Raw genomic sequence first — 12,111 nt, forward strand, 5'->3', positions numbered from 1 at the left:
TGGTCGGCCACGCCGGGGCCACAGGAGTGGTCTTCACCCATGACGGCGCGCCGTCTGCAGGCTCCAGGGCTGGACTCTCTCCCCGACACCCTCTCCCCTGCCCGGTGGCCCCGGAGCCCGTGCACACCACGACTGTCGAGCTTCCTTCCTGGGGCTCAGCCTGGGTGGGTGCAGCCTAGCTCGGGGGGCGGCCCCTCCTGTACCCACAGATCCGCCCAGGCTCCCGGGCTGCCCCTTCAGGCCCGCGGGAGGCGGCCCCCGCGAAGCTTTGTCCCGGGCACTTGGCCGTGCATGCTACCCCGTAACTCTGCTCCTGCGATCCTGATCGCCCCTCTGTGAAGCTCTGCTCAGTCGTTCCGACTGCAGCCCATCTGCTGGCTGTCAGCGTGACTTAATCACCACCATCATCATTACCATCACCATACTCAAAGAACTCACAACGACACAGAATTACACCGGAAACGGTATTAGCCGGAGGACGGAGGGGATCATACAATCCTAGCCTCGGTGCTGGAGGAAGGTGGAAAACACCCATAATCTCGGTGCTCGGAGATACACAGGCACTCGTCCGCCTCTACGGAAATTTCTAGACACTCACCCAAATGTTTGGGAACTTCCATTTTAGTTCGTATAACCGTGATTTTGAATCTAAGAAGATTAGATATTTAAAGTTGTAGACAGAGGATCCATTGACATCCACGGTCACATTTGTCTCTATCCAGCTATCAGCCGGCAAGCTGTTGGGGATGAAAGGTCAACTGTGGCATTATCAGGGAGACCTCAGGGAGAAAACCCAGAACCAGCTGGTTTTACGTGTCTGTATTTCAAATACTTGCACACTTGGAAGGCTGCAGAGGTCATTCATTTCTACATTATGGAAGGACAATAGACTAAGATGTCTTTTAAATGATAGCCTTGCTTCATTTTTGCACGTTTACCTTTTATTTTAAATGCCACCAGGTAACTTGGGTTAACTCTGTCGTGACCTCTTAGCTGCTAAAATCCAGCAGGAAACTCAGAGCCTGTCAATCAGTTACAACTGCCTCCAATCAAAGGGCAAACACAGGAGCGACGGGTCATTCTGTCAGTGATCCCTGGATTAGACCTCCATGTCCTAGAGGCCAGAGCCTCCCGGTCTGAGTCCCACCTGAGTCCTCACCCCGACTACCAGGGCACACGCCTCCGACTGACCTGTCCCTTTCCTTGTCTCCCTAAGCATGACGCAGCCAATCACCGTCCCCTGGACCGAGCCCCTCACCCAGCTGTCCCACCCACACTGGCATGGCCACACATGGGTCCTGGTCTGCGAGTCCCTCCTTCTGCAGTGACCCGTCTTCCTCTGCACCTTCTTGGCAATGCCATGCCTGTCTCTTCCTCCGCCCAGGAGATCTTCTGGCCGAGGGCGGAGAGCTCAGCCCCTCCCTCTGGCCCTGTGGAGGGTCCTCAGAAGGTGCTGGGCCCCGGGCCCCGAGCAGCAGTGATCCGGATGGAGCTTGTGAGTCAATAAAAAGGACAAACCCAAGTGGATTCTTTCCCACTGGTTTCTTTATCGATGGCTGTGATGAATTTCTTCTCCTGGATTTGCTGAAGGTTTATTTCCTTACTAAGTGTTTATTGTCCCTACAGCTTATTTTCCTGTGGCCTCGTTTGAATGATCTGCTTCAAACAATCCACAAATGATAGTGGGGAAAAGTGGTTCATTTGTCTTTTTTCCCCAAATACTTAAACTTGGTTTCCATTTTCCCCATAAAGTATTTGAAAGGTGACCCAGGTTAAAGCTTCTGGATCGCTCTGGAAAGGCTGTTGAGGTACTGGGGTAATACCTTCATGGGGGTCAGTGGTGGGACAAAATGCTTGAAGAGGAGACGTCCAGAAACACCGCGTGCTGGCTGGGCCGGGCCGTGCGGAGGCGAGGGGGCGGACCTGGCGGGGGTTACGTGGGAGAAAGGCGGTCAGGAGGCTGGGGGGGGCGGGGTAGAGCCTGCTGGGGGGGTGGAATTTGAGGCAAAAAGAATTGTTTCCATGGAATTTTGGAGGTGTTTGTCATGTGATATGACCCCTCTCTGTCCCCACTTTCTGCTCTCCAAGAAACAGTCTTTAAAAACTGTATTACACTTTTTAAAAAATGTGATTTTCAGTGATCATCAGAGTAATGCATGCTCGTTGCAGGAAAGCGAGGAGCCATGTGGACAAAGCCTCCCGTGGGCTTTGGTGGCTCTTCCCTGCGCTGAGCAGTGTCCACTGCACTCTGGTACGAGTTTGTGGTGGATTGAACCTCCCGAAAACGACCACATACAATCACACACACAGTCACACACAATCACACGTACCCTTCTTACCACGTGCTGACACTCCTGTCACAGGAGTGGGGCTGGGTGGGGGTCCGTGATGTCCAGTACAGATGTGGCAGAAGCAATGCGGTGGGACTCGGCGGGCCAGGCCCCAAAGAGGTTACGGCCTCCCCTGCTGGTCCTGGCTTGGGGCACCCTCCCTGGGAGCCGCCCCGTCCTGGGGAAGCCCGGGCCACACGGGAAGGGCAGATGGAGGTGCTCTGGTCGTCAGGCCTGCCTGGGGTCTCGGGTGACAAGCAGCACCAACTGCTCAACGTGGCTTTGAGAGGCAGCGCGGACCCAAGGGGAGCAGACCCCGGCTCCCTCCACCCTGGTCCCCCTGAACTGCAGGCCCGTGGGCAGAACAAAACGTGCCCGTGTTCTAGGCCAGCAGGTTTGGGGGGTTTGCTCTGCGGTCTTGGAAACTGGGACACGCTCCTCTTTCCAAATGACCATGCTACTTGATCTGTAAGTGATGGAAATATTAATTACAGCAGATAATCTAATGAATGCTCACTCTATGTCGGGCTTCTGTTCCTTGCCTCATTGAGTGCCCCCAACGATCCCCGAGGGGAGCTTTGTTACTGTCCTCAGTTCACAGAGGATCTGAAGTCTGGAGGTGCAAGCAATCTGCTCAAAGTCGCCCGGATCCTGGGGCAGCCAGGATTGTACAAGAGTCTGTTTAACTCCAGAATCTGTGCTCCAAACACCCCGGCCCTGCCCCCCGCCCCGAGACTCCCCCGGGACACGTGGGACTCAGCTCTGTGCCCAGGCTCTGCTGGAAGGAAGCCTTCTGAGCAGCTCACTGATGGGTGGGAAGTCAGCCCCGGGATCAAGCTGTTACTGCAGGTGGAGGAGCCCCCACGGAGCGCTCGGTTGAGTGTGGTGGACGAGAGAAGGGGGGTAGGAAGGAGGTCCGGAGGCTGAGCGGGAGTGGGGGCCCGGGATGTGGGGTTGTGCAGGCAGAGGGAACAGTATGCGTGGAGGCTCAGAGGACGGGGAGTGAGATGTGCCCAGGGAACGTCCATCCTGACAGACAGCGACCTCCTCCGGGGTTGTGTTACCCCGAGAAGACCCAGCACCTTGCTCTGCCTCGGAAGCACCAACGCTGAGCGGCTGGAACAGTGATGCAGAGCCCTGGGGTCTGGGAAGGCTGTCGGGCAGACGTCCGGGGAGAGTAAGGTAACACTGGTAAACGATCGCAGTCAGTTGTCCCTCTGCTAGCGCTGAGCTCCCAGGAAGTGCCAGACACGGTCATCCACACAGAGGACACGACAGGCAGCCACACGAATGGGGCCTTGGCCCTGGGAGCTTGATGTTGGCACAGGGAAGGCAGAGAGGCAGAAACGGGCAAATGGCATGGTCAGTCTGGGAAGTGTCACCGAGGGGACAGTGACTGGAGCAGAGGGTCCGGGGACACATGCCCCTGAGGAGAGCCCGCAGGGGTGGGGCCCCGGCAGGCGCAAGAAGGGGTGGGGGCACATCCGGGACCAGGGCTCTGTGGGGCAGGACACCAGTGCACCTGCTGCGGGGCATGTTTTGGGAAGACTAAACCCAGAGCTCTCTGGCAGGTGTGGCCCGGAGTACAGGGAGCCTCTGCGGCTGCACGGTGAGCCCAGGACGCTGGCCGGCATGCTCACCTCTGCGACAGGATCCCCCTCTGCGGGCCCTGGGTCTCTGCCTCTATCCTGGACGGGAGTTGAATTAGCATCGTCCGCATTGGCTCTGTTTCTCCCCAGCTCTGCCAAAGCTCACTTTGCCCTTGTTCTTGAGAAGCATGAACAGCCTCCACCACGCGGGAGCCGAGTCTTCCAGCTCACTGGGCGCTCGCGGGCCGTGACCCTGAACATGTCGTCTCCGACCCCTCACAGGGGTGGGTTCACTGCATATTTAACTTGGGGAGCGCATCCCCACGTGGCCTCTGCCCGGCGCTCCACCGCTCGGGATCGGGTCCCCAAGAAAGTCAACTGGTGACTTTAAACGGTTGATTTCCTGCAGCGGGCCACGGCTCGGCCCCCCTCCTTCCCTGGCCTGAGCGAGCCCGGCGCCCGGCGGGGCAGGAACGTGAAGCCCACTCGCGGGACCCTCTCCTGCGACCTCGCGCGCAGGCACTGGGTTTTTCAGATGCAGTTGGTGTCGGGCGGTGTGTGACTCGCCGCATGGCCGACAGCCCAGTCACCTCGCCCAAGTGCTCCAGCCTGTTGTGACCCCAGTTTGCAAACCACAAGTGAAAACAGCTGGTCTCGGGCTCCGGGCCCCTCCCCCACGCATGAGCGTCTGTGACCAGATGCCGCTGCCGACTCATTCTCTTCAAAGCCCGCGCGGGCATCTGGCTCTGGGCGCTGCTGGAAGAGTCGGCACACAGAAGTGGGGCAGAAATACGGGAATGGCGCCCCACCTCCGTGCCACCCCCGCCCAGCAGAGCTTCGTCTGGATGGGCCCTCTCAGCAGCCGCTCTGAAACCAGAGCACACGCTTCTAGAAACGGCCAGGTTATGGCCGGCGTGGGAGGAGCTGGGCAGGCTCTGGGGCCGCATGGGTGCTCCTGCATTAGCAGGTTGGGCCTAAAGCAGAGCAATGGTATTTTTCCACTTTGCCCCTGTCCTTACAGTCCCAGATTTATTCCCAGGCTGGCCGATGCCCAAAGAATAGCAGAGGGTTGCATTTGCAGCCCTGCCCTCCGTAGACGCCACTCCCTGACCAAGCCGCTGGCCTCCGCATCAGGTTGCAGCTGCCACACTTGGAGAATCTGTGTGAGGCCCCCAGTCCTCAGTCCCAGCATCCCCAAATGCCCTCCTTCACCGAGCTCCCTGCTCCCCTTCCGGGCCGTGGTCCCCAGCCGGCAAAGCCTCATGCCGGGAGTGGTCTGCTCATGCGGTCAGGCCCCCAGGCACGTCCGTGCTCACTGTCCTGGGCCTGTCCTCCTCCACCGGCCCCACCCCTCATCTGGGCCGGCATCGGGGGATGCTGGTGACACCGTCCATCCTCCTCTGGGAGCTGCAGACACACTCGCCGTGGGAAGGTGCCAGCCACACTGGCATAAACTGGCCTGCCGGGGACAATGTGGCCAGAACTCTCGTGGGACCCTGAACTTTGCCATTTGCTGTTTCTTAAATTTTTAGTCAAGCTGGGGTAGGGAGGAAGGGAAAGTAAGGAGAGAGTAACATACTGTCTGAGCCCTCCTTTTCAGACATGCCACTGAGCGGATGGTGACTGCCCAAGTGACTGTCCTGCCCCACGGTGGCCAGCAGCCTGCGCGCCCCTTCACCTGCTCTCACCAGGGACCCTGGGCTCCAGGTCCCATCCACAGGGCAAGCCTCACGCTGGCTCCTGCCAGTGCAGGGCAGCCCCGGCAGGTGCCCAGATGCGGGGGTGCGCGTGGGCTCACGAGGGGGCACTGCCCCTCCAGTGCCCGGAGCGCCCACTACCCTAGCTCCTCCTGGGCCCGAATCCCCTTCCTTTCCACCTAAATGCTGTCTCCTCCAAAGCTCCCCCAGCTCCCACCTGCGGGGGGGGGGGGACGATGGGAACAGAGAGCCCTACCCCGTGCCCAGCTCACGAGCAGCGGAGCATCCTCAGACCTAGTGCTCTGCACCCGACGACGCAGCCTGCTGCTCGAACCCCAGAGGCAGGGGTTTAAGGCGGTATTTCTACCTGTGAGTGTGTTTCCATCAGTGAGTGAACACCTGCCACCCCACCCCCCACCCCACTGTGCGTACGCGCCAAGTGCCGATTGGCCAATACGGTGTTTACTCGGAAGGGACGCTTGTCTTTTCATTGTGGCCTTGGGTTTTCTCTGCTTCTGCTGCCCAGCCGCCTTCCCTGTGACTAGTCCCTCTAGGAGGGGAGCTCACTGGACACAGCTCAGCGCCGGGAGAAGACTTTCTCACCCCCGCCTCCATGTTCTGTCCCTGTGCCCTGGAACGGGGAGGGGGTGCACGTCTAGGAGGATGCAGAGTGAGGGCCAGTTGGTCAGGTGCAAAGCCATTCTGAGTGTTTTCACTTCGGTCGAGTTAGGCTGAATTCTCAAGAGCAATGTCCCCCTGGCATTTGAGGGCTATTGAGACAGGGGCTGGAATGGAGCCCTCCGGGTGCCCAGTGCCCGATGGGGGAGTTCAGAACAGAACAGATAGCCTCAGCAACATGGAGCTGAGCCCGCCGGGGACAGCAGCTCCCTCCTGCCCCCACCGAGGCCGGCACCGATGGGCGTGCCTGTGGACACACGTGTGTGTGCTGTGAGTGCACGTGCGTGCGCACACGTGTGCTTGCTGAACAGCGTGGCCCCAAACAGTCCCCCTCCGTCCCCACCTTCTGTCACCCACTCACCCCTGCACAGACAGTCCTGCCCTCGGAGGCCGCAGGACTATGAGCGTCTCTGCAAAACGCTGGGGAACATCCAAATTTCTGATTTTCCATGTGCCCTTCCCTGGATGTGGGACCTGGGCTTGGCCTTGTGTGGACCGTCATTTGGAAGGTGACCTCTACCTCGAGTGGACAGAATTACAGGGTGGCCGTTCCCAGGAGAGGACAGATGACTTCCTCATTCGTTCAGAGAGAGCGTGGCGTTGCCGTCCGTGGGGACGTCCATCCGAGACGGGTGTCTCCATTTCAGGCCTCTGATTCCGTCCACGGGTCTCCAAATGTGGGCGTCCCACGTGCTTCTTTCAGTAAATCACCTGCTGGCAAGATGTGTCCAGGAACGAATCACTTCTACTGCCCTCGGGACTTCCTTGACCTCCCCACACCCACACTTAATACCAGTGTTGGATCCACAGCCCCGTTGTTGTAGCTCAGACCAGCAGAATCGAAATGCTCTCTAGATCCAAACGGGTTTGCAAACCTACGGCCCTCGCCTGCCTTCGGCTTCATACGCTACAGTTTAGCATCCTGCCTTCCACGACAGGAGGAGGGCGTCCTGCTGGGCCGGGTTCTCAGTGCAGAGTGCAGCGTGTCCCCCGGCGGGGCCAGTGCCCTGGGTTTGGAGAAGCCGCTCCTCTGCGCGGTGTCCGACCCTTTCCCATCTGAGCGGGCTTCCTTCCAGACAAAAGCGGCAGAGCCGGCTCTGGGCACTGAGTGCCGACGACTGCCAGGGTCAGAGAGAACACCGCGTAGCTCACGTTCGCCGCCACTAAATTTTGGCTAAATCACAGGACCAGGGCCATAATGGGAAGACATAAAAGAGGGCCACAAAACACTCCGGATTTGGGGGTTTTATTTAGGATATAAAAGAAATATTTATCACAGTCCTACACATGATAAATATTCCTTGTCACATGCATCATCACTTTGCAACTTATGCCATATTTTAGAAATGGAAATGGCCCATAAAGGCCCCAGCGATTCTGCTGTGAATGCACCGACATGGCCCCGTGACTTGGAAGCAGGACCAGCGCGCTCTGCCCCCACTTGGCAGCCTGAGGCGCGGGCTGTTTGCAGTAAATTGTTCCTCCCGCTGATTCATTCAACTCACTCTTCCTCAGCTGCCTGAACCCTGGTGGCCGAGGGGCTCTCCCGTGAGGTCAGGACAGCAAACCCTGGGCTCCTAGCTTGGGAGTCCCTTGTCCAGGTGGGGTCACGGGCTGCCTGAAGACCCCGCTACCACCCCTTGTCTCCACCCATGGACGGCAGAACAAGTAGGTCACACGTGGCCATGTGGAACGACAAATACTGAGCCCGGACCAGGTTGTGTCCCGGGGGAAGGAGTGGGGCAGACAGAGCCCCTGCCCGCTCGGTGGTGCTCGGGCAGCAGTGGGAAGTTAACCGGGCTGGCCCGGCGCATCGAGCTCGGGGGTGGGAGGACGCTCAAGCATCAGTGTAGCTTCGATGTCTTCACTGCGGACTCCTGCCAGGCATTTTGCTTCAAGGCCCCAACTCCTGTAATCCTCACATGGACCCACGGGAGAGGCAAGACCATTGCCCCCATTTTACAGATGAACAAACTGAGTCAAAGAGAGGCAGTGAGCACTTGGCCTGGGACAGAGGCACTGGTAGGCTGCCTCGAAGACCCCGTGTCTGGCCACTGCTCAACAGCACCCCCAGAAGTAAGGACGGCAGGGGACATCACCAGAGGCTCTGAGCTAAGTACTCTACCTACCCTCTGTGTCTCCTCCAGCACCCACCGGGCCCTCAGGGTATCCTGTTCTGATGCCTGTTGAGGCTCAGGCAGGAGGAGTCACCTGCTCAGAGCCACAGATCTAGCACACGCCTGACCTCGGTTTCCCTCCAGGGCTGACGGATGGTCAGCATTGTTTAAATAGAGCCTGTGGGGTCAGAGTCTGGTGCTCAGCAGGCGAGCTTGGGCTAGCCGTCGAAATTCTCAGAAGCTCCCATCCTGTGGGAACCTGCAGGCAGGAGGAGCAACGAATGCAGATGGCTGGACAGAACGGGCTCGGGCCAGGCCACCTGGATGGCAGGAAAGCGTTTGTTCGCTCCCGAGGCCCTTGTCCCTGGGAAAGGACTCTCGGGTCTGGCCTGCCCCGGGCATGGCCGGTGCCCTGGGCCCGTGGAGGCAAGGGTGGGGATGGGGGAGGCAGGGAGATGGCAAGTGCAGGGGGACAGAGAGTCCCCCCGGCCAGCTCCAGCTTTGCTGCATTTAATTGCCCCTGCAGAGGTATTATTATAATCCCATTTTCCTATTATTCAGGCTGAGATAGGGTAGAGAATATATAACCTGATTATGCACCATATAATGTATTAAGCCAGGAAGGTCTTAAAATTAAAACATTTAAAAAGAACTGTCTGGGGAGGTAGTTAAAATCCATTTAAATCCTTACCAAATAATGAAAATATCTTCAGGAAAAAAAAATCAGCCTCTTAGCGATGTGTTCCTTTCCAACATCATTGTGTTTTTAGCTTACGTCTAAAGACAAATTTACATGAAAATATTTAGGATTTAAAAGTCCCTTTCGGACACAGCCTGAGAAAGCAGGCTGGTGACAGCGTGGGCTCCTTAAAGGTCGCGACTCATGGGAGGGGTTGGTGGCTGTGGGCAGAGCGGTGTGCTTGGCCTGTTCACCCCCGTGCACCCCAGCAGACAGGCCAGCAGCGCCCCATTCTCCTGGGAGGGCTCATCTTGGCCTAGCCTGTCGGGCCTCCGATTTCCCATCCATCGGTGGGTGTGGGTTTGGATTCCCTTTCTCCTAACCCTCCTGCTCTGAATTCCAGAATTCTCCGCCAAGGTCAAAGCCAGTGATGTGGGTGACTGCCAACGGCTGAGCTGGAAGAGCTTTCCTGGGGTGCCCTCAGCGAAGGAGGTGCCCACACAGGCCCCCGGCAGCTTGGGGGTCATGCACCTGCTGCCTTACCTCGTGGACTCCGGCAGCTCACACGGGCTCCTTCCTTCAGCTTCTCCACGCCCTGCGCGCACTTGTTGTCCAGGTCGGGGGCTTGGAGGTGCAGAGCCGGCCTGTGCCGGGGGTCTGCTTGCCCCATTGACCAGCTTCCCTCCCCTGCTGCCCAGCCCTCAAGGCTGTGGGGTCAACCTCCTGTCTCTTCCAGGGCCACTGCCTGCGTTGGCTGAGCCTGACTCACACGTGTCCCAGCATCGGCCTCCCCGTGTCACGGGGCTCAGCAGAGACCTCAGTGCCTGACCCCACAGCCAGCTGGGACCGGCCATCTACGGTCCCAGGCACATAGCAGGGCCCCATCCTGAGCTCCCCCGGGCCTGGAGCGGGTGTGCGCTGTCGGCACCACCTCTGTCCACGCCGGGCCCCAAAACTCAGAGCCCTGGAGGGCAACCTAGCTCTGGGCCCCCGAGGAGGCTGCCCCGCCTCTCCCTCACTGTCCCCTCATTTAGTCTGGTTTTGTTTTGATTAGTCCCTACCCTGGTCTGCAGAGGAGGCCCAGCGAGGCAGGGTGACTGTCCCAGGCAGGACTGGGGCACAGCCGGGCCAGCTGCGCCTGGAGCTCTGCAGGTGGCCGAGATCCCAAGGTCCTTGTGGGTGCCGCACTGTGGCGTGTGTCTGTGGGGCTCTGAGCAGCACCGCTGGGGGAGCGGATGAGGTCCCCACCCCCGACAGCCCCAGGTCTTGATGAAGCCTTTTGCAAATTGCATGAATGGATCAACTTCCCAGCCGTCCTGGTGCCACACAGAGCAGTAAGGGGACGAGGGGATGCTGTGGGCCAGCCCTGTGATTGATGGGGCCGCCCAGAGACTGTGCACTTCCGGCAGGCTCTGCCCGCCCCTGGGGGGCTTCATGCAGGAGCCGGGCAGGATGGAGGGATGCAAGGGGCGGGGACACCAGGGCGCAGGGACCTCTATCCTCTGCTGCTCCGAACAACGCTTCAGTGTACTCAGATGGGGAGGTGGGATGCCGGCCCGGGATGAATCGGGGTCTTCACACGGAGTTTTTCAAACACATGGAAGAGTGGACCAAGAATAATGACCCCTAGACACCCGCACCTCCATCAGGAGCCACCAGACTCTGAAGCTGGGTCCCTTGGGTGCTCCCCTCCTCAAGCAGTCCCATACCTCCCATACCTCAGACCCCCACCCGTTGGATTCTAGGGTCAGCGCTAACAGAGGGGTGTCCCTGAGCTCATGCGAGGGGCCATGGTCACACTCCGGGGCATGACCCGGGCCGTGGCCCCGGCACCCTGGTGCCTGCTGGAGTCTCCGAGTGGAGAAACCCACCCTCGGGGGGCCTGACATAAAGGGGGAGGGTCCTGCTGCCTCAGCCTGTTGCGCTGGCCGCGAGCAGCCGCAGGACCTGGGAGCTCTTCTGGGGACCGGCGTCGTGCCCTGGGTGCGGAAGCCCAGACTTCACCTTCGCTCAGCGAAGTCACGGTGCTAACCAGCTTTCAGCAAAGCCATGCACGTGGTCGCTGTCCCCAGCCCACATTGCTCCATGCTGGTGTCCTCTGCAGCTCGGCACAAACCCACCACGCTGGGCAGGCCGGGTCCTCAGGCATGGGCTGGTTCACCTTTCCTTCATGCGGATCTCTTGTGCGGTGTAGACTGTTCGTCATCGAGGTGGAGTGTGGTGTGGAGCCACCACCGGGTACCCTGGGAAGACAAGATTCAGCAGGTGCAGATGCGGCCGGTCCACAGGAGCGCCCTTGGATATGGGTGGGGCCCTGGCCCACGCTGCTCAAGGTCAGCCTGCCTTCCTGTTGTTTTCCTGATTTTAGAATCAGCTACTCAAAATATAAATTTATGATGAAAGTTCAATAACGAAATTAGGACAAAATTCACATCTTCAGAAACGCTTATTGATAGCCTCAGCAGAGTCATCATACAAAATATTGATTAATTGAAAGATTTTTTTCTTCTGCAAGAGAAATGCATTGAGAGCTCTCTCGGCCAGCCCAGAGTTAGGAACGCAGGGAGGGAGTGGAGTCTGAGATCCCCGGCCCCACGAGCTCCATCTCCAGTGGATTGTGGGGTAGATTATTCCGCGTCCGGGGCCCCTGTAACGTCACGGCCCTTCAGAGCCCACAGGGCTGCCCCCTGCGCCTCCGCACCTGCCGTGAGCGGAGGCCGCCTCCCAGGGTCGCCCCGGGGCCCGCGTGTGCGAGCGCGGTGGTCAGGGCTGTGTCTCCTGTTGTCGGGGGTGGGCGCCCAGCCCCGGCCGGGAGGAGCCTCTGCCGGGAGGAGCCTCTGCGATCTGCAGTAACGCCAACACTCACTCCCTGGGAAGTGCTCAGGGTCGTCTCCCCGTCAGGACAGAAGCCGGTGGGGGAATTCTGGAAGAAGGGGCTGGAAATGCCTTGAGAATGCAGTAAAGCCAGAGGGAGTGGCCTGGACACAGGGGTCCCGTGCACGGACAGACATGGCCTCTGAG

Source organism: Halichoerus grypus, chromosome 7, assembly GCF_964656455.1.
Source record: "Halichoerus grypus chromosome 7, mHalGry1.hap1.1, whole genome shotgun sequence".
In the NCBI taxonomy this organism is placed as follows: domain Eukaryota; kingdom Metazoa; phylum Chordata; class Mammalia; order Carnivora; family Phocidae; genus Halichoerus; species Halichoerus grypus.